Source organism: Elgaria multicarinata, chromosome 6 (assembly GCF_023053635.1).
Source record: "Elgaria multicarinata webbii isolate HBS135686 ecotype San Diego chromosome 6, rElgMul1.1.pri, whole genome shotgun sequence".
Classification (NCBI taxonomy): domain Eukaryota; kingdom Metazoa; phylum Chordata; class Lepidosauria; order Squamata; family Anguidae; genus Elgaria; species Elgaria multicarinata.
In genome coordinates this window covers 341558-360898 of record NC_086176.1, presented here as the reverse complement: position 1 = coordinate 360898, position 19341 = coordinate 341558, and the positions used below count along the sequence as shown (strand labels likewise).

Below are 19341 nucleotides of genomic sequence, written 5' to 3'. Positions count from 1 at the left end.
TGGGGAAATCCTGACAGTTGGTCACCCTATTTTAAAGCCAGGCAAATTGATGGCCATCGCTGTATCATGTGGTAGTGAATTCCATAGCTTAACAGATAAAATGGTGTGTGTGTTAATCTGTCTTGATTCTTCCATCATGCCACTTCAATGGATGGTCCCAGGTTCTAGGATTCACCCTTTTATTTAAGATAGAAATCCCCAGACATTGTAACCTTCCCTCATAGAGGAGTTGCTCCGCCTCCCTGATCATTTTTGTTACCCTTTTCTGCACCAGTTTATTGATAGAAAATAAGAAGTTTATGAGAAGGCTAGATTAGCAGTGGGATGGCTGGTGCTTGGGAAAAGGAGGGTTTTGCTGGTGTTGGGAGGCCAGGGCACACACCAGCTGAAAATTGGTTACTATCTGAGCACCTAATGTTGTAAATATTCCCTTCCACTTTTCTGTCCCCAACCGTGCAATTATAAAGTGTTCTAATTGCACGATTGGGGACAGAAAAGTGGAAGGGAATATTTACAACATTAGGTGCTCAGATAGTAACCAATTTTCAGTAATTGGAAGGCAGTAATTGGCAAGTGAAAGTGTTGTTCTAATTTCATAGTTGGGGGTTGGGGTGCAGGAAGAGAAGAGTGTTTTGGGACAGAAGAGCAACAGGTGAGCAACAGGTAATGTGGCATAAATTCATTAATCTGGTTTATCAAAAATAGCCGCTTTGGCAATTTTTGCAATGAAGACATTGCCTAGTTCTCAATTTGGGCTGGATGTACTTACCCCAACTAAGGTTCCAAAAGAACTTGTATTCATATGTACAAACATTTCTATACTACTTTGCGCATACACACATCAGCTTATGAATACATAAGACCCTGAGCAAATTCTCTGAACTTGGGAGTGTCAGTGCTGTCTGGCCCATCTAGGCTCTACCAAACTTGAGATACTGGAGATTCAATAAGCTTTTGCGCAGTTATGGATCCCTCTGGGCAAGTGCGGTCCTTTGGATCCCTATGGATTCCTATGGGCCAGTAGGGTTTCCGTAGGGGCATTTCTTTTAGTGTACGGCTTGCTTTATTGCTGCTTTTTTGTTGTACGTTTGAGAGTTTTTCTATTTTCTATAGGTTTTGTGAGTTGCCTTGCAAATATTTATAATTATGAAATGGATCATGTAAGTCAATAAATGGGCTGTCTCTGGATTTCCCGGTGGCGGAGGCCGTTCAATTCGAGGATCGTCCGCCTCCTCGCGCTGCCCCGCCGGGGGCCTTTCTCAGCTCGACGTGAGGCGGCAGTTCTGCTCCGCCGGAGAGCTCAGAGGCCGGCCCTCCGGCGCAATGCATGCCGGTCCCGAGGCGGCCCGCCCCCACCCGCAAGCTGAGGCGCGTCTTTCGCCGCCATGTTGGTTTGGGCGCCGTCTGCTGGCGGCCCGCCCTAGCCTGCTGCCGCCCCCTCGTGTAGTCCGGGCCCTGGCGGAGGCGGAAGGAGAGACCTGGCGGGGCGCTCGCCGCTTTGGCTGCCCGGGCCATGTCCGGCAAGGCGGGAGCGCGGACGCGGCTCGCGACGAGGAACGGGCCGTCCAGGGTGAGTGACAGGCCGGGCTCTGCCGCTTCGCTGGGCCCGCCTCCCGGGGCTGGGCTGGGCGCTCCCTCGCCCGGGGCGGGGCGGGGGCAGTTCGTGCGTGCGTGCGTACGTACGTACGTGCGTGCGGCCGGGGGGGAGGCGGGGGCGTCTGCCTCTGGCGCGATCTCGTCTGTTTCCCCTCCGTCCGCGCGTGGGAGGCAGGAGCGCGCTCCGTGGACGCCTTGTTGTGGGTCTGGCGCCTGCCTGCCTGCCTGCCTGCCGCGCGTGTAGGTGGGTGGGCTGAAAGAGAGAGGAGTGGGGGGAGCATCGGACAAGCCCGTGGGTCGCGGCCGAGCTGAAAGTCGAGGCGGGATTCCTTGGGACGAGGCTCACGTACTGGCGGCATAGCGAGCCGCTGCTCTCGATCAGAGATGGGGGGAAGTAAAAATAACAGGAGATACCTAGTAAGACGGGGGACGGGGGACGGGACAGCCTGCTCCAGTTATTATAAATAATATATCAAATATATGCGTAACCAACATGTTCGTGTTGTAATATTCATTCCTATAGAAACTGTTCTCTTAAAAATAAACGTGTATATATATGCTAAGGATTTCTCTTAAAATCTGTCCCAACCATTGAATACATTTTACAGTATGCCTAAAACTCATATAACTCTCATATATATATATAGAGAGAGAGAGAGAGAGAGAGAGAGAGAGCGCAATTCTATGTATGTTTGCTTGTAGTTAAGTACCGTTCTGTTCCATGGGGCTATGTAAATATGTATAGGATTGTAGTCTAAGGCACTTCCTAAGAAGACTGACAGAGCAATCCTATACTCACATTACACTGGGACCAGAGATACGCCACTGCCATGCCAGTGGTACAGCTGCCATGGCCGATATGTGCCAAGCTCCTGGGAGGGACAAAATACACAAGTAGAAAATGCAAAAATGGTTTAAAAATGATAAGCCCACACCCGGCATCCCTGGAAACACTGCCAAGGCCCACCCATCAGGGACTATGCCAATGCCAACATGCACATGCCATCTGCACATAGAGGGAGCCATGAACTCATGATAATGGGGACACATACTCCCGGCACATACACCTGCATCATCACAAACAGCATGTAAGAGTGTCTGTATTCCACCATAGTGTCTGTGTTCCATCAGCCCCAGTGGAACAGCCAGCAGTGACCTCCTACTTCTGGACTTCAGGCATCCCTCTAGGCAAGAGTTCAGATCCCTTTATGTTCTCACAACCACTGATTTGGAGCACAGCACACTAACGGAAGGAAGGAGAAATTGTACAACATGGCATCTCTGGCCATTGGCCATGCTGGCTGTGACAGATGCGAGTTGGAGCCAACAACATCTGGAGGGCCATGTGTTTCCCATCCCTCCTCTAACAGGGTGGTTATTGCTTGTAAGTTGTTCTGGGAGACTTTATCTGAAGAGCAGGATAAAAAATACTATAAATAAATGAAGAGTGTGCAAAAATACTATAAATAAATGAAGAGTGTGCTAAAATACTATAAATAAATGCAATAAATAACACCATGTGTGCAAAACAGCAATAATGATAAACTGTTTAATAACAACACACACACAATTTGCTTTTAACTCCCCTTTCATAAGAGGTAAGTTGTCTTCTTTTGTCTGTTTTCTATCCTTACAAACAGACTTCTGTATAAATAAAGCAGTTGAGGAAAATTAAGTACATATGGCAACAATCCTATGACCTCTAGACATGGTCTGGGGCTCCAGGGCTCCAACCTCTGAGCCAGGAAACCATGCTCCCCTCCCCCTTGTAGCCAGTGTGGAAAGAACTGTGCTGGCAGCTGCTACAAGCTCACAAACACGAGTTTTTAGAAGGGTAAAAGATTGTGCTCTAAGTTGTTCCCTGAGAACATCTCGATGAGCAAGGAGAAGATAGTTGCGGATATAAAACCATTTGGCTCTGTTAACTTGGAACCCCCCAACCTAGAACCTTTTTCAAACATATGCCAAACTGGTGCCAAAGTTTTGTGCCGCAAACCCCAAGTTTTGTGCTGCCCCAAGAAGCCGGGAAACGACATACCCTTAGGATTAGAAAAAATTCACGTTCTCAGATCCACTCCAAACCAGTGCCAATGTTTTGTGCTAGTTTTGTGCTGCAAACCCCGAGTTTTGTGCCACCACCAACAGCTGTCCACAAAATGGCACAAAACTAGCACTAATTTTTGGCACCAGTTTGGAGTGGAGGGAGTCGCGCCAAGGAAGGCCATCCACCCACACGTGCGGCAGGCAGGTGCCAGACCCATAACCAGGCGTCCACGGAGCGCGCTCCTGCCTCCCACATGCGGACGGAGGGAAAACGGCACAAAATTAGCACAAAATGTTTGGAGGTTCTATGACAAAGTTCATTTTTTGGTGTGTTAACTACGAACCCCCGCTTGAAGTATCAATACACAGCTGTTGGTGGAGGCACAAAACTCGGGCTTTGCGGCACAAAACTAGCACAAAATTTTGGCATATGTTTGGAAATGATTCTAGGTTGGGGGGTTCCAAGTTAACAGAGCCCACCTAATCCCCTCAAAGGCCAGTCTATGATGGGATCTCATTCTTTGGTAAGTGTGTGTTTTTCAGAACAGTCATACTCCACATTTTCAGAGCCAAGTCGTTCCTTTAACCTGAATCTACGACCCACTTTTAATGTACTACATATGTTCTCCTCATTCCCTTTCTCACATTTTTTTGGTTCTCTTTCCTCTGAAACAACTTTAAATGGTGGTGGCACCATTGGCATGACCTGCTTAAAGGCAGGATGCAACAACCCATTTATAGGTTCTGGCCTGCCAACTAAAGACCAAAGTGAATATAGAAGTTGTCTGGGATAGGTTGTGAAACATTCATGGCATAACTGTAATTTCTGCATGATTATCCTCATGTAGATGTCCTGTACAAATATGTCTTCCACTTGAACATAGCAGAAGAACTCACTCTTTGCCTACTGTAATTCATCATTCACTGTTTTCCCTCACCCCCAAATTGCTGCAAGCTGAAGTCCTTGTTTCTTTTCAATCAATAAGCTTCTGATCTCTGCTCATTTCTGCATAATCTAACTTTAGGACTTCACACAGTATTAAAGCATTTTTCAACTGAGTGAATCATGTGGCCTCTAAATGTTAATTAGAAGAGAATGTTGCCCAGTGTGCTTGATTGAAGGACACCCTTGTAAATCACATATGCAAAGTGAGTAATATTTACACCTTATGCAAAGGCTAGAGAAGTCCAGGGCGAAGATGTCAAGTGGGCATTTAGTAAATGACTCGCAATGGTGAGTTGAATTGATTGAAGTTTCCTCTTTTGGTTAATTTGGTGCTTAAGATGGCTTCCGCCTTGTGTTACCTATTAAGTGCATCCTCAAAGGTTACTTTTGTGCAGGAAAAATAAGATGCCACAGTGTGGTTGCCAGTTTTCTGACTTCGTGTGAAACTTCTCTATTAAAAGAACTGTCAAATTAAATGAAGAGATTAATTCATGGACATGCTGCAACTAGCGTGTTGACAAAGAAGGTTTCTCTTCCCTCAGCTTGCTGAAACCTATCTGTCTCAATGACCTAGTTCTCACTGTGATGGCAAACTTAGGACTGTACCGTTTCAGACTGCAGGTAGGGTTCACATGCAGGACTGCTCCTCCTCAGAGAAGGATTCTGGCCTAGATATTCTGACATCTAGTTTCCTATATGCAGATCACTTTTGGTATAGAGGAACACTTGTAATCTGAAATGGTACAGTCCACTATAAATGGTGGATGCTTTTGGATGCTACCAATCCAAAAACATTGTGCAGTTATGGGGCACGTTCACACGGCATGCTAACCCAAGATGGGTAACGAACCACACATTGGGTGTTGTTTTGCGAACAGCCCCAAGTGCATGGTTGATGTGCCAGACAGATGAACAGGCACACAACCCACAGTGTGTTGGTTGTTTTCCCCTCCCCGCCATCTTGGTCCTCTGTGCAGCTCCCGGTGACCTGGCAGCAGAATCCCCATCCCCACTCCTATCACGATCCTGGCCATGGTCCTTGAAATGGCACTTTGATGGAGCAGTCACGGCCCACATCTTGGGCTCCCCGTCCCTGCTCCTGCAATCCCAGTCGGGCCTCACCCACCCTGCATTTTTTTAAAAAAACAATTAGATCAGGGGAGTGGAGGGGGATGATCTCACAATATGATGATCGTAAACTCCTCCCCCTCAGTCTTTTCATATGGTCACCCTACTCCTCCCAAAAAGGGGCAGCTAAAGGGCATTGCCAAAACATATGAGTTAAAGAAGCGTTAGATGCGTTATATCTCCAGCAATTGTGCAAGTTAGACAAACCCTTATTGAAAAGGCATTGTGGAGTCCAATGGACCCGAAACAATTTATTTATTTATTTATTTTGCTGAATAAGACATAACCTGAGATCCATAGAAGCTTCAGATACAAATGCTAGAGCAACTGTCCATTGGTTAGGCAAGATAGAGCACTCCAATTCTCTATTCCAATCTAGTCTTAAACTATGAGTATCATATTTACTTACTGCTACTTAATACGGGTTGTACATTGATGTGTCAGTTCAGCTGTTAAAAGTGTTTCTCACAGTGCTGGAGGCTCTGAAACTATGAAAGCAGCTGGGCCAAACCTAGATTCCAGCAGGTGTTGCAATTGCAAATACTGCCATTGAGCAGTAGCAGGTAAATTATATTTAACACACAAGTCTGAAAAGGACAAAAACTGTCGTCTAAGCCTATTCATTGATCCAAAGTAAAAAACATCTTATCCATCCATGTCCTCCACAGAAATGCTTTCCTTCCAATTCTTAAGTCTGGGGGCCAATCTACACCAAGCAGGATTTAACACCTTTAAAACGGTATAAGTAATGTGTCCTGGGCCTGAACAGTTATCATAACCCTTATAAACTGTTATAAGCAGTAGTGTAGATCCTGCCTTGGTTTCCCCATATTGTCAATTTTGCTTTTAAAGCGATAGTGTGCAAAAAATGCGGAGGCCTGTGGGTCACCCTGGAAAACTGTTGCTGGGGATGTGGGCAAGCGGAGACTTGAAGCAGGGCACCAGTTTTTCACCAATTTATCTTTTTTTAAAAAAAAAATGCTACATGTTTATTTTATTTTATTTATTACATTTGTATACTTCCCATCAGCAGAGGCTCTCCAGGCAGTGCATGATTAAAACCATTAAAACCATAAAACACAACAAGTATAGATACATTTAAAAAGTTTAAAGTTTAAAAGGGCACTATAAAACCAACTAAGTTAAAATCCAGAGTGAAAAGGTATGTTTTCAGGAGGTGTTTAAAAGCTATGACATTTCCGCCTCCCGAACCACACGAGGGAGGGTTTTCCAGAGGGTGGGTGCCGCTACAGAGAAGGGCTCCTTTAAATGAGCGACTTAAAGCAGGCTCCTGAGTGGCCACTCACTATTTCGTTTGATTTCTCATTCCAGGCTCTTGCTGCTTGTTTAAGTCCATAAAGTCCTTTCTTGAGGTTGTACGTGAGATTGGCTTGCTTCAAGTTTGTAAAACCTGGAGGTTGTTCCATACACAGATCTCCTGTTACTGCTCCACGTAGAGAAGCAGTCCATATGCCGAGCTGCCTTCCTTGCATCGTGATGGACGCTGGAAGACTCCGGAATATTCTGAAAGTTTCATCAAAGTCTTTGCCATCCTTCTGCAGAAAAACATTTGGTCGATCTCTCTCCCAGGGATCCACTCGCATCTCCCTGTATCGCTCCATTTCACCTTCTGCACTTTCCTTCCTCTCGGAGACCCATTTGAATCTCCTGGCTTTCTTGCTTGTGCAGTAGTTAGGTTAGGCATGTGCTCCGCTCCGATTAGAAGCGCAGAAGCAGGAGCGAATTGGCCTGCTCCGCCTTGCCCAGAGGCGGAGTAGAAGCGGACCGCGGACCCCTAGAAGCAAGGCGAAGAGAAGCGCCCATTTTTCGGAGCTCCTCTTTCAGGCGGACCGCTCCGATTGCCATCAGTCCTGGCAGGGACTGATGGGAGTTGAAGTTCAAAATATTTGGCGGACACCAGCAGTGTTCAAGATTTATCTGGCTATATGGCTTGAGCACTCAAGGATGGCTGGCTGACAGTGGGTACCCGGGGCTCTAAGGTAGGATTTTTTAAAAAACCCTTCCAGCCCCACCCTGGGTCAGATGCAGGAGTTCTGAAACAGAGCCGGGGGGGGGGGGGCAGCACTTTGACCTCAAGCCCTTATAATTCTAGATATAGATATATACATAAATATACACACACACATTTATACTGTAAAAGTCTAGATCTTAGCCTGGCCATGAGAGAGGAGGGAAAGTCCGATTAGGCTGAGAAGCAGAATATAAAAACCATATTCACATCTTGAAGGATGCAACTTTTCTTCCAACCCCTAACTCTAAAACTGATGTATAACTTTTTAACAAAACTGACTAACTCTATAACTAACAAATAACACTCCAACTCTCTCTAATTCCAAAACTCGCTCTGTCTCTCTAATAACTGTCTCTCTCTCTCTCTCTCTCTCGGTCTCTGTGTCTCTCTATCTCTCGGTCTCTCTCTCCTTGCTACCCCACAAAGACCAGCTTTCCCCAGAGACCTCTTAAGGCCTTCCAGGAGGGGGACCTGTCACAATGGAGGAGATGTCCCTGTTGCTTAGCAACCTTCCTCAGCCAGGGGCATTGGTCGTTTTTTGGGTGTGTGTGTGATGATTTCACAAGGGTGCACAATATTTGGCTGGCCTCCTTAGCCAGGCCTGTTTTGGGGCCATGTGGACTACTGGACATGTTGTCTGCTCAGAGGGAGCTTCTCCAAGTGAAACCCTCCAACCAGACGTGGAGCTGGCTGGGTGCCTTCCTTGCAGGGCAGGTGGTCATGTGGCTTTTGGGACTCACCTGACTCTTTGGGGATGAATTTGACAAACTCTTCCTTAGAGGTCTGAGGTTCAGAACATCTTAACAATATCAGCTGCAGCAAGGCTCTATCTTCACACTCCTGCCTCCCAGTTTCTTTCAGTCCTTCCAAGCTGCCATCTAGCACTTTGGAAAACCCCAAATAAATAATAGTTTTCCCTGAGGAACAAAAGATTCCTTCTGTGAATTAACTTGCTTCATAGTACATGTTGTCTGTAGTGTTGGTACCCATGTCCTGCTTAGGAGGTTACTTGAAAGACTGCCTTCACCCGTATCAACCTGCTCACCTGTTATGATTAGCAAGAGAGGCCTTCTCCTTGGCTCACCTGTGGGAGTACTTGAGCAGAAGTGGGAGGCCTGCTCTGCAGTGGCCCCACATCTCTGGAATTCCCCCCTCTTTTTGTGTGTGAATATCAACAAAACAGAACAAAATACATCATGAAAATTGGGGGGGGGAGGCAGACACCCATTCATTACATATATAGGATTATCAACATTTCCCATTCATTAAAAAAAGGGGGGGGGGAAAGGGGATGGGGAGTTATGCAAAGGTTTCAAGAAAAGCAGACCAGATATCCACTTGCAAGTCTATTTAACACCCCTTCAAAAATTGATAGTTCATAGGTCCTTGATCCATTGCATGATGGGAGGTGTGGATTTGTCCTTCCAATGTGATAAGTCTTTTGGCTCTGAAGATCCACCTGCGCTGACCGTGTGTTAGCTTCCGAGAAGCCAGTAGGTAATTTAGGAGGACCTGCACATTGTTCCGTATTATAGAGTGTTTCAGTACAAAGTTCATCCTTATTATAACCTCCTCCCAAAAAGGGGCAACTATGGGGCATTTCCAACCCATATGAGTTATAGAAGCATTAGATGCATTAAATCTCCAACGATTGTGCAAATTAGACAAACCCTTATTGAAAAGGTGTTGTGGAGTCCAATAAACCCGAAACAAAATGTTTTGTTGAATAAGCCGTAACCTGAGATCCACAAAAGCTTCAGATACAGATGCTAGGGCAACTGTCCACTGATTAGGCAAGATAGAGCACTCCAATTCTCTATTCCAATCCAGTCTTAAACTATGGGTATCATAAGTTGCCATCTGGGGCTCCTCCATGCGCCCCCCATCACATCAGGCTTTTATGAAAGCTTTGGAAACCTCTGCCTGGAACCTAATGCCACCCATTTAGAGAGAGGAACCAGACAAGAAGATTCCAAACTGACCAAGGTAGAAGATCCAGCGTAGGCAGGAAAGACCCAAATGCCCTGGATCCATTCATCAGTCAAGGGAACCTCATGCAAGCAGGAACCCCAGCAGGAGAAATCAGCCAGGCCCAAACTGCACCTGAATTACAGCTATGGTGACCATGAAACCTGGATTTTTCAGGATTTTTGGTAGCAAATCTGGGAAGCCTGGGAAATTAAGAAATTTTGAGAAAAATCCAGATTTCTCCCATCTTCCACAGCCGAAGGGCAGGGCTCTGTTAACTTTGAACCCTCCAACCTAGAATCTTTTCCAAACATATGCCAAAGTTTTGTGCTAATTTTGTGTCGTTTTGTGCCGCAAACCCCGAGTTTTGTGCCTCCACCAACAGCTGTGTATTGATTCTTCAAGCGAGGGTTCGTAGTTAACACAACAAAAAATGAACTTTGTCATAGAACCTCCAAACCGGTGCCAAAGTTTTGTGCTAGTTTTGCGCTGCAAACGTCGAGTTTTGTATCGCCCCAGGAAGCCGAGAAACGACATACCCTTAGGGGTAGTCTGGTGGATGAAAAAAAAATTCACATTCTCAGATCCACTCCAAACCGGTGTCAAAAATTAGTGCTAGTTTTATGCCACAAACCCCGAGTTTTGTGCCGCATCCTAAAGTGTGAAAATGATATGACTCTAGGTGGGGTCTGGTGAATGAGAAAAATTTCACGTTCTCATATCCACTCCAAACCAGTGCCAAAGTTTTGTGCTAGTTTTGTGCAGCCACCAACAGTTGTGTATTGATACTTCAAGCGGGGGTTCGTAGTTAACACAACAAAAAATGAACTTTGTCATAGAACCTCCAAACCGGTGCCAAAAATTAGTGCAAGTTTTGTGCTGTTTTGTGCCACAAACCCTGAGTTTTGTGCCGCCCCAGGAAGTTGTCCAAAGATGTTCTGTGCATTCTTGCCAGCACTGCAGTGGAGGAAAAAAGGGCAAGCAGAAGGACACATAGCCAACTTCTCTGTGATGTTGGCTTTCACAGTTTATCAAAGGCAGTGGTGGGGAAGAGAGAGAGAGAGAACAGGAAAGAGCCTCAGAAGAGGGGGGAAAGTAAATTTTGGAGCCATCCAAATTGGTGTCCATTGTATGGTAGCAACTTCCATAGTTTCATTATGTGCAGTGTGATGAAGTATGTCATGGTATCTGCCCTCAATCTCTCAACAAACAGTTTCATGGGATAACCCCACTGGGTTCTAGAATTATGAGAGAGGGAGAGAAAACTCCCTTTCTACTTTCTCCACACCATGTATCATTTAGTAGACTTCTGTCATGTCTCCCCTTACTCAGGGCTCCATCACAGCAGCTATTTACCGCACACTCCCCCTTCCTGGTATGCAGGTTTGCAGCCCAGTACCCATGATGTCTTCCATGTCCTGCACTCATTTTGGCTATTATCCTCTATGATTAATTTCTTATCCAGGGATACATACGCACGCCGAGACTCAAGGCAGTCCCATCATCCCCTGATTTTTGGGGAATTTATGAAAATCCAACACCCATTCACACCCCTTTCCAATAGCTCCGTCAATTTGCACGTTAAAAAAAAACCTCAAACTCACCACCATGACAGCTTATCCAGGGATACTAATGCCGCACGCCGAGACTCAAGGCAGTCCCATCATCCCCTGTTTTTTGGCGGGGCTTAAACCTGCAGACCTCTCAATGGGGCCATTTCAAAGGAAATCCCAACATGCCATGAATTGGGGAGTAGAGATAAACCTATGAATCTTCTTCCACACTTGAAAAATGGATTTGGAACTTCCAAAACTCCAAGTGAGCGCAGGAAGGACTTCTCCCCTGAGTCAAAGCCAGACACACACAACATCCCTGCAAGGCGGGCAGGGGAGGAGAGAGGGAAGGCAGGCAGGCAAGCAGGCAGCAGACATTTCTGGGGGCATAAGGAAGTGAGCCAAGGATAAGCCAGTAATGCATATAAAATGGAATAAATAAATAAACGAAGGAGGGGTGGAATTAAAAGCAGCAGTGTTGCTGAATAAACAACAAGAAGAACTTTTTTAAAAAGGCTATATCTGTCTTTTACCAGCAATAGGGGGACGTGCCCAGGGGAGGGGGAAGCAGCAGCTGCCAATTTGACTGGTGGTCAACCAGTCTTTTAAGAAGCAAGGCTGTCAGTTCAACTCATGAAAGACATTGCTCCACCACTAAGAAGTAAAACGCTCACTTCAACTCATGATAGGCATCGCTCCACCACTAAGAGAAGTAGACCGCTCACTTCAACTCATGCTAGGCATTGCTCCACCGGGTTACTCTCTTTGGAAGGCTCTGATGGCCTTCCAAGTACAGGAGAGAGTGAGGGCACGTCCACATGGGATGCCCTAGGGGAGCTCATCCCCTTGCACCACATCTTTTCAGTTGTTCCCCAAAGTTAGGGTGGGTAGCAGTGCTCTCTTATTATTGGCTTAGTATATGATTTCAGGTTGTGTTTGTGCATTTGGTGGGGCTACTGTTTTAAAAAACACTGGGAAAAGTCCGTTCAGATTAAGAAAGAGAAGTTTCCCAGAATCCCAAGTTACCCGTTTTGCCTATCCCCTCCTCCAACTTTGGGATCATGTGATCATGACCGGGAGTTGACTCTGCCCCTCAGCAATCGAAAAGGTAATCTTTTTCCCGCCTTTACCCTACTTTTTAAAAAATTCTAGCGTGCGACCCGCACCACACAGAGAGCTGAGAGTAGTCTCAAAATGACCCCCATCCACGACTCTCTGAGCACAAGAATTTTCAGAACGATAGCTTAAAAAACAACCCAGTTATCCCCGATTCTTTTCTGCAATGCAATCCTATGGGCGAAAACCGCCGTTTGACCCGCACTGTCCCTGTTTGTAATGTTCATTTATCTGATTTTTAAAAAAAATATAGCATGTGACCTGCACAACGCAGAGAGGTGAGAGTAGTCTCAAAATGACCCCCATCCACGACTGTCTAAGCACAAGAATTTTCAGCACGATAGCTTCAAAAACAACCCAGTTATCTATGGGCGAAATGTTTCAAGATGGCGATCGGAGCGGTCCGCCTGAAAGAGGAGCTCCGAAAAATGGGCGCTTCTCTTCACCTTGCTTCTAGGGGTCCGCGGTCCACTTCTACTCCACCTCTGGGCAAGGCGGAGCAGGCCAATTCGCTCCTGCTTCTGCGCTTCTAATCGGAGTGGAGCACATGCCTACTGAAAGGGCTCTCCGTAAGTATGTAAATGGACTCTCCAGAATATGCCCATACAGTCCTGGATGCTAATGAGCTTGCTAAATCACGCCCTTTCTTTGTGTAACATATGATTGGAGCCAGTCACAAGGGGGCTTGTGTGCATACATCCCCCAAAAGTACAAACTGTCGGGACTGGAGTTAAGGCTGTAGGAAGTAACACAGGAGACATGTAGCCCCTGCTTCCGCAAGAAGATTTGTGGAAGAAGACCACAATACAGTAATGGAGTAAGAACATGGGCTACCACTGTGACAAGGACAAATCTCTCTGTTGAAGCTGTTCAACCAAAGGGAAAGAAAATGTGCTTCAATTAAAAAACAACAACATGCATTGTAAAGATGGGAAAACACCAACCCAAGTCAATGTGGGTGAGGTGAATTATACACTTCGACGAGCTGTTCATTTTTTGGGTGGCACATTGCTCAGTGTGAATACCATAGGGCATTAAGTGGCACACTGCCTTAGGGACGATGGAACATGGGAAGAGTACAAGGATCTTACAAACAAGAAATCATTATCAGACAAAAGCAAAGAAATAATTTGTCACCTCCTGATTTAAAGCACATGAAAAATATCCATAAGAACAAGGGTTTAATGAACTTGGACCCACCGGAAGCTGACATTGCAAGTTTCAGTTTACTGAAAAGTTAATGTTTTGACTTAGTTGTTAATAGTAAAATATGTCAGTTTCTAGAAGACTTATTTTTAATCAGTTTGGAGAATTACAAGAGATTTCTTTATTCAATGTTAACATAAATATTTATTTTTTATACAGTGACTTAACGTATTTTTTTTTCCTCATTCACCACACTACACCGAAGGGTATATCGTTTTCGCACTTCAGGATGCAGCATAAAACTTGGGGTTTCCTGCAAAAAACAGCACAATACTAGCACAAAACATTGACTTTGGTTTGGAGTGGATCTGAGAACGTGAAATTTTTGTCATTCACCAGACCCCACCTAAGGGTATGTCATTCCTGGGCTTCCTGGAGCAGCACAAAACTGGCACTAATTTTTGGCACCTGTTTGGAGTTTGCACAAAACTCGGGGTTTGTGGCACAAAATGGCACAAAACTAGCACAAAACTTTGTGGTTTGGAGGTTCTATGACAAAGTTCATTTTTTGGTGTGTTAACTATGAACCCCCGCTTGAAGTATCAATACACAGCTGTTGGTGGTGGCACAAAACTCAGGGCTTGCGGCACAAAACTAGCACAAAACTTTGGCACCGGTTTGGAGTGGATCTGAAAATGTGAAATTTTCTCATCCACCAGACCACACCTAAGGGCATGTCGTTTTCACACTTTAGGATGCAGCACAAAACTCGGGGTTTGTGGCACAAAACGGCACAAAACTAGTACTAATTTTTGGCACCGGTTTGGAGTGGATCTGAGAATGTGAAATTTTTCTCATCCACCAGACCACACCTAAGAGTATGTCATTTCCCGGCTTCTTGGGGCGGCACAAAACTCGGGGTTTGCGGCACAAAACGGTATAAAACTAGCACAAAACTTTTGCACCGGTTTGGAGTGGATCTGAGAACATGAAATTTTCTCATCCACCAGACCACACCTAAGGGCATGTCGTTTTCACACTTTAGGATGCGGCACAAAACTCGGGGTTTGTGGCACAAAACGGCACAAAACTAGTACTAATTTTTGGCACCGGTTTGGAGTGGATCTGAGAATGTGAAATTTTTCTCATCCACCAGACCACACCTAAGAGTATGTCATTTCCCGGCTTCTTGGGGCGGCACAAAACTAGCACAAAACTTTGGCATATGTTTGGAAAAGATTCTAGGTTGGGGGGTTCCAAGTTAATAGAGCCAAACCATTCATCACTCTTTGCACAGTGATCCCACCCCCTCCCTGGCCAAAGTTGGAAGGAACGCTGGGGAGTGTTTGGCACCTGCATATCAACGAGACTTGGCCATAAACAGCCAAATGAATACTCACACACACACATCCTGCTGGCCTTTCCTATTCTGGAGCAAGAAAATAACATTTGTGTTTGATAAGCCTTCCTGGGGAGGGCATTCTATAGTCGGGGAACCACTATCGAAAAGGTCCTCTCTGTTGTCACCGCCTCATCTGCTCTCTGAGAACAATGTCACAGACAGAAACTGATTTTGGTCTGATCCATAATAGAAAGCTGGGACACATTTATTTTATTTCATTATCACTCCAAATTAGCAAATAGCATCAACTTGGTTTTACAGATACAGCATTCTGCAAATGCAAGGACATCAGGGGTTCTTCATGGTAACAACTGGGAGAGTGCTCTCTCAGTATATCCTAAAGCCTAAACATGAATGCAAATGCCATCTTACTTAAAGGCTATGTTATTGCACAGCATAAGAAGTGGTCCTACTTCAACAGCTTTGATATCAGTAGATGGGAGCACAGCAATGAGCATGAACCTAGCCTCTATAACCTACAGATAACCAAGACACTGGATAGTGGGGCAGATGAAGCCCATGATATCATCTTGTCCAGTCATTTCACATCAGGGATAGCACTATTCACTCCTTAAAATCCAACTTAAAATCCGTCATTCTGGGGAATGAAAGCCTTATCTTCACCTAATGCAGCTTTCTATGGAGAATGGGATTAAGAAGGGATCTATCACTTCTATGTCCTTATGGTAAGATTCCCAAAGGGATGGTATTATTAATCTCTGTTAGACAAAACCTTGCAGATCCCTGGCTGATGAGAGCAAAAAGTCCTCTTAACACTGGGGACTTGATATATCAGGACTAAATGGAACCTTGATATCAATGATAGTGGGGAAAGGACAGAGTTGTCCATATTCTTTCAAAGCATTCTGATACATGTAGAGCAATTAATTATGGTGGAACCAGAGATGATAAATGAAAGATAACAGTCCAATAGTCCATCAAAGCCAATGGACTCTGTATTGTAGCACTTTCAACCCTGGTTGGCAGTAACAAATCTCAAACCAACTTCAGCATTTCTGAGATACGTATTTCTTAGATTCAATAAATGAGCATGCCAAGGATTCATAAATGCAAGCTGTACAAGGAATTGTGGCCCCTACCAGAATATCAATAACTCATGTGTTTGTCATACACATACCTTCCAAAACCATCTCTCTATATACGCTTTGCAACCAACATCACAACATCCAAATTCTGCATTCACAGCCATTGCTGGATAAGAGGAGGAACCGAATAATAAACGCAAATAAAAATTATACCTAAGATCCATTGTGGTGTGGGGATATGAAGGAAACACTTCAGGTTATCCTGCTGCTAATACCAAATGTAGACAAACAACCTATAGATTATCCCATCTACATCCCCAAATGTGGACAAACTGCATAGGTTTTTCACTGTTGTTCCTTGTTTAACATTTTGAGATTTGGGTCTAGGGAACTTCCTGCCATAATGCCATCTCAACTATAAACATCTTTAACCATAAAACCTCTGCCAGCAAAATAAACCTTGTTTATCTGTTTGTTTTGAGACAGTGAATTGGCATGATTATCTAATAAAAGGCATTTTTTTAAAAAAAAAGTTTAAATGCTGAATTTGTGCAAATCAATTATTTGTCCACCAAATCTAGTTTGACCATTATGTCTAGTCCTTTGAGAAAGTAAGTCCCACTAACATCAAAAAGCCTTGGAACCAAGAACTGTGAGCAGAAGGAAGCTCATAGCAGGGGACTTTGCCTGCACAAGTCGCCTCTGCTCAATTTGGGGCAACTGTCCCCTCCCTAACAGCCTCCCATACCTCGTCCCACATTCAAGAGGGAATCCCGACCCTCTGGTGAGGCTTTTCAAGGGGCTCAGGGGATGGGGACATTGTCTTATGTCACTAATGTTTTATAGCACCAAAAGTAATGAGTTAAATGCACTTCAAAGGCTGCTGTATACTTACTCATTTTATATGACTCATACTATTGATTTAAAAACGTTTTGATTCAATATTTAGCTTCACTATATAGTTTTCATTAGTAATTGACAATCATTCAATCAATTTTATTGAATATAACTATTCTGACATTTTTCTGTCTGAAAACAGTTTTATACACTATGCTGTACTTTATAACTGTCAGCAGTTACTTTAATTTTTCATTCTCTTTTCTCCATTGTTTTACTTAGTTTGATTCTTCTGTGGTTTTCAATTTAAATAACCTACTCTTTGTGCAACTTGCTGTTACCCCAACTTTCAAGGCTGCCTGCCTGTCTGCCTCGGGGCAAAAGTCATTTAGATTTTTCTCAATAGGTGGGGTTATCACAGGCAGGGAACATGTTTAGCTCAAACTTCAGTGTTATACCTAAGTGCACCCTTTATTCTCTCTCATATAAGTAAGTGGCTGCCATTCATCCTTATTCTATGACATAAAAGTAAATCTCTAGCGTTGAGTGGCCTGACCCTCACTGCCTGGGAAACCACAGGGTAAGCAATGTATCTCTAAACAGGGCACACAAAGACACAGTGTGTTCCTTCTTCACACATCTAGCCCATCATTTTGTTATCCTACATACAGTCGTGTGAAAAAGAAAGTACACCCTCTTGGAATTGTATGATTTTACATATCAGGACATAATTTTAGATTGTAAGCCTGTGGGCAGGGACTGTCAAGTAATACTTTTGTAAGCCGCCATGAGAGGCTTTTTTGGCTGAATGGCGGCATAAAAATAAATAAATAAAAATAAATAAATAATAACAATCATCTGTTCCTTAGCAGGTCTAAAAATTAGGTAAATACTGTAAGGAAGGGGTAAATTCATACTGGGAATGGCTGTTTTTAAAATGTTAAAATGTTCTATTGTTATGGTTTTAGGAGCGGAACAGATAAGCGGCCAGCTGCATGTGGGCGTTCTGGTACATCCTGGAACCGCTCAGGGCAAGGCCGACCGGCCTTGAGTGGAAATTAACATCTCTGGGGAAGGTGTGAAAGATCTTCGCAGGGAGAGCCGAAGGGAGGGGGGAAGGAGTGAGAAAAGTATCTATTAGGGGTGTGATCCGCTCCGATTAGGAGCATAGAAGCAGTAGCGGATTGGCCTGCTCCGCCTTACCCAGAGGCAGAGTAGGAGCGGACCGCGGACCCCTAGAAGCAAGGCGAAGAGAAGCGACCATTTTTCGGAGCTCCTAGTTCAGGCGGAGCGCTCCGGTCGCCATCTTGAAAACATTTCGCCATAGGATTGCATTGCGGCAAATAATCGCGCATAACTAGGTTGTTTTTGAAGCTATCGTTCTGGAAATTCTTGTGCTCAGAGAGTCGTGGATGGGGGTCATTTTGAGACCACTCTCACCTCTCTGCGTCGTGTGGGTCGCGTGCTATATTTTTTTGAAAATCGGGTCAACCGCGCGGCTCAAACGGCGTTTTCGGCTTTTCGCCCATAGGATTGCATTGAGGGAAAGAATCGGGGATAACTGGGGGGGGGTTAAGCTATCGTTCTGAAAATTCTTGTGCACAGAGAGTCGTGGATGGGGGTCATTTTGAGACTACTCTCAACTTTCTGCGTCGTACGGGTCGCGCGCTAGAAGTTTTTAAAAAATCGGCGGGAAAAATACCTTTTTCAAAGGGCTGAGGGGCAGAGTCAGCTCCCGGTCATGATGATCCCAAAGTTAGAGGAGGGCATAGGCAAAACAGGTAACTTGGGATTCTGGGAAACTTCTCTTTCTTCATCTGAACGGGCTTTTCCCCGTGTTTTTTAACACAGTAGCCCCACCAAATGCACAAACACAACCTGAAATCATATACTAAGCCAAGAATAAGAGATAGAAACACAGCACTGCTCCCCACCCTAACTTTGGGGAACAACTGAAAAGATGTGGTGCAAGGGGATGAGCTCCCCTAGGGCATCTCATTGTGGACGTGCCCCCACTCTCTCCTGCACTGGAAGGCCATTAGAGCCTTCCAAAGAGAGTAAAACGGTGGAGCAATGCCTATTATGAGTCAAAGTGAGCGTTTACTTCTTAGTGGTGGAGCGATGCCTGTTATGAGTTGAAGTGAGCGTTTACTTCTTAATCTCAGAGCTGTTGGTGGCTGTCTTGAGTTGAACTGGCAGCTGCTTCCCCCTCCCCCGGGCACATCCCCCTATTGCTGGTAAAAGACAGATATAGCCTTTTTTAAAAAAATCTTCTTGCTGTTTATTCAGCAACACTGCTGCTTTTAATTCCACCCCTCCTTTGTTTATTTATTGATTTATTCCATTTTATATGCATTACTGGCTTATCCTTGGCTCACTTCCTTATGCCCCCAGAAATGCCAGCTGCATGCCTGCCTGCCTTCCCTCCCTCCTCCCCTGCCCACCTCGCAGGGATGTTGTGTGTGTGTGGCTTTGACTCAGGGGAGAAGTCCTTCTTGCGCTCACTTGGAGTTTTGGAAGTTCCAAAT

The 19341-nt window shown here is 44.9% G+C and overlaps 1 protein-coding gene and 1 long non-coding RNA gene across 2 annotated transcripts in view; both read left to right on the top strand.

Moving 5' to 3' along the window:
- Positions 1-1508: 1508 nt before the first annotated feature.
- LOC134400525 (uncharacterized) lies at positions 1509-7097 on the top strand. Its single transcript, XR_010025581.1, has 2 exons — positions 1509-1570; positions 7046-7097. It is a non-coding gene; the product is annotated as an uncharacterized LOC134400525 (long non-coding RNA).
- Positions 7098-7233: 136 nt separating this feature from the next.
- Positions 7234-19341, top strand: part of PPP3CB (protein phosphatase 3 catalytic subunit beta) — a 65347-nt gene continuing 53239 nt past the window's right edge. Inside the window, exon 1 of the mRNA XM_063128891.1 lies at positions 7234-7243. The gene's annotated coding sequence lies outside the window, so the exon portion shown is untranslated. The remainder of the gene's footprint in view (positions 7244-19341) is intronic.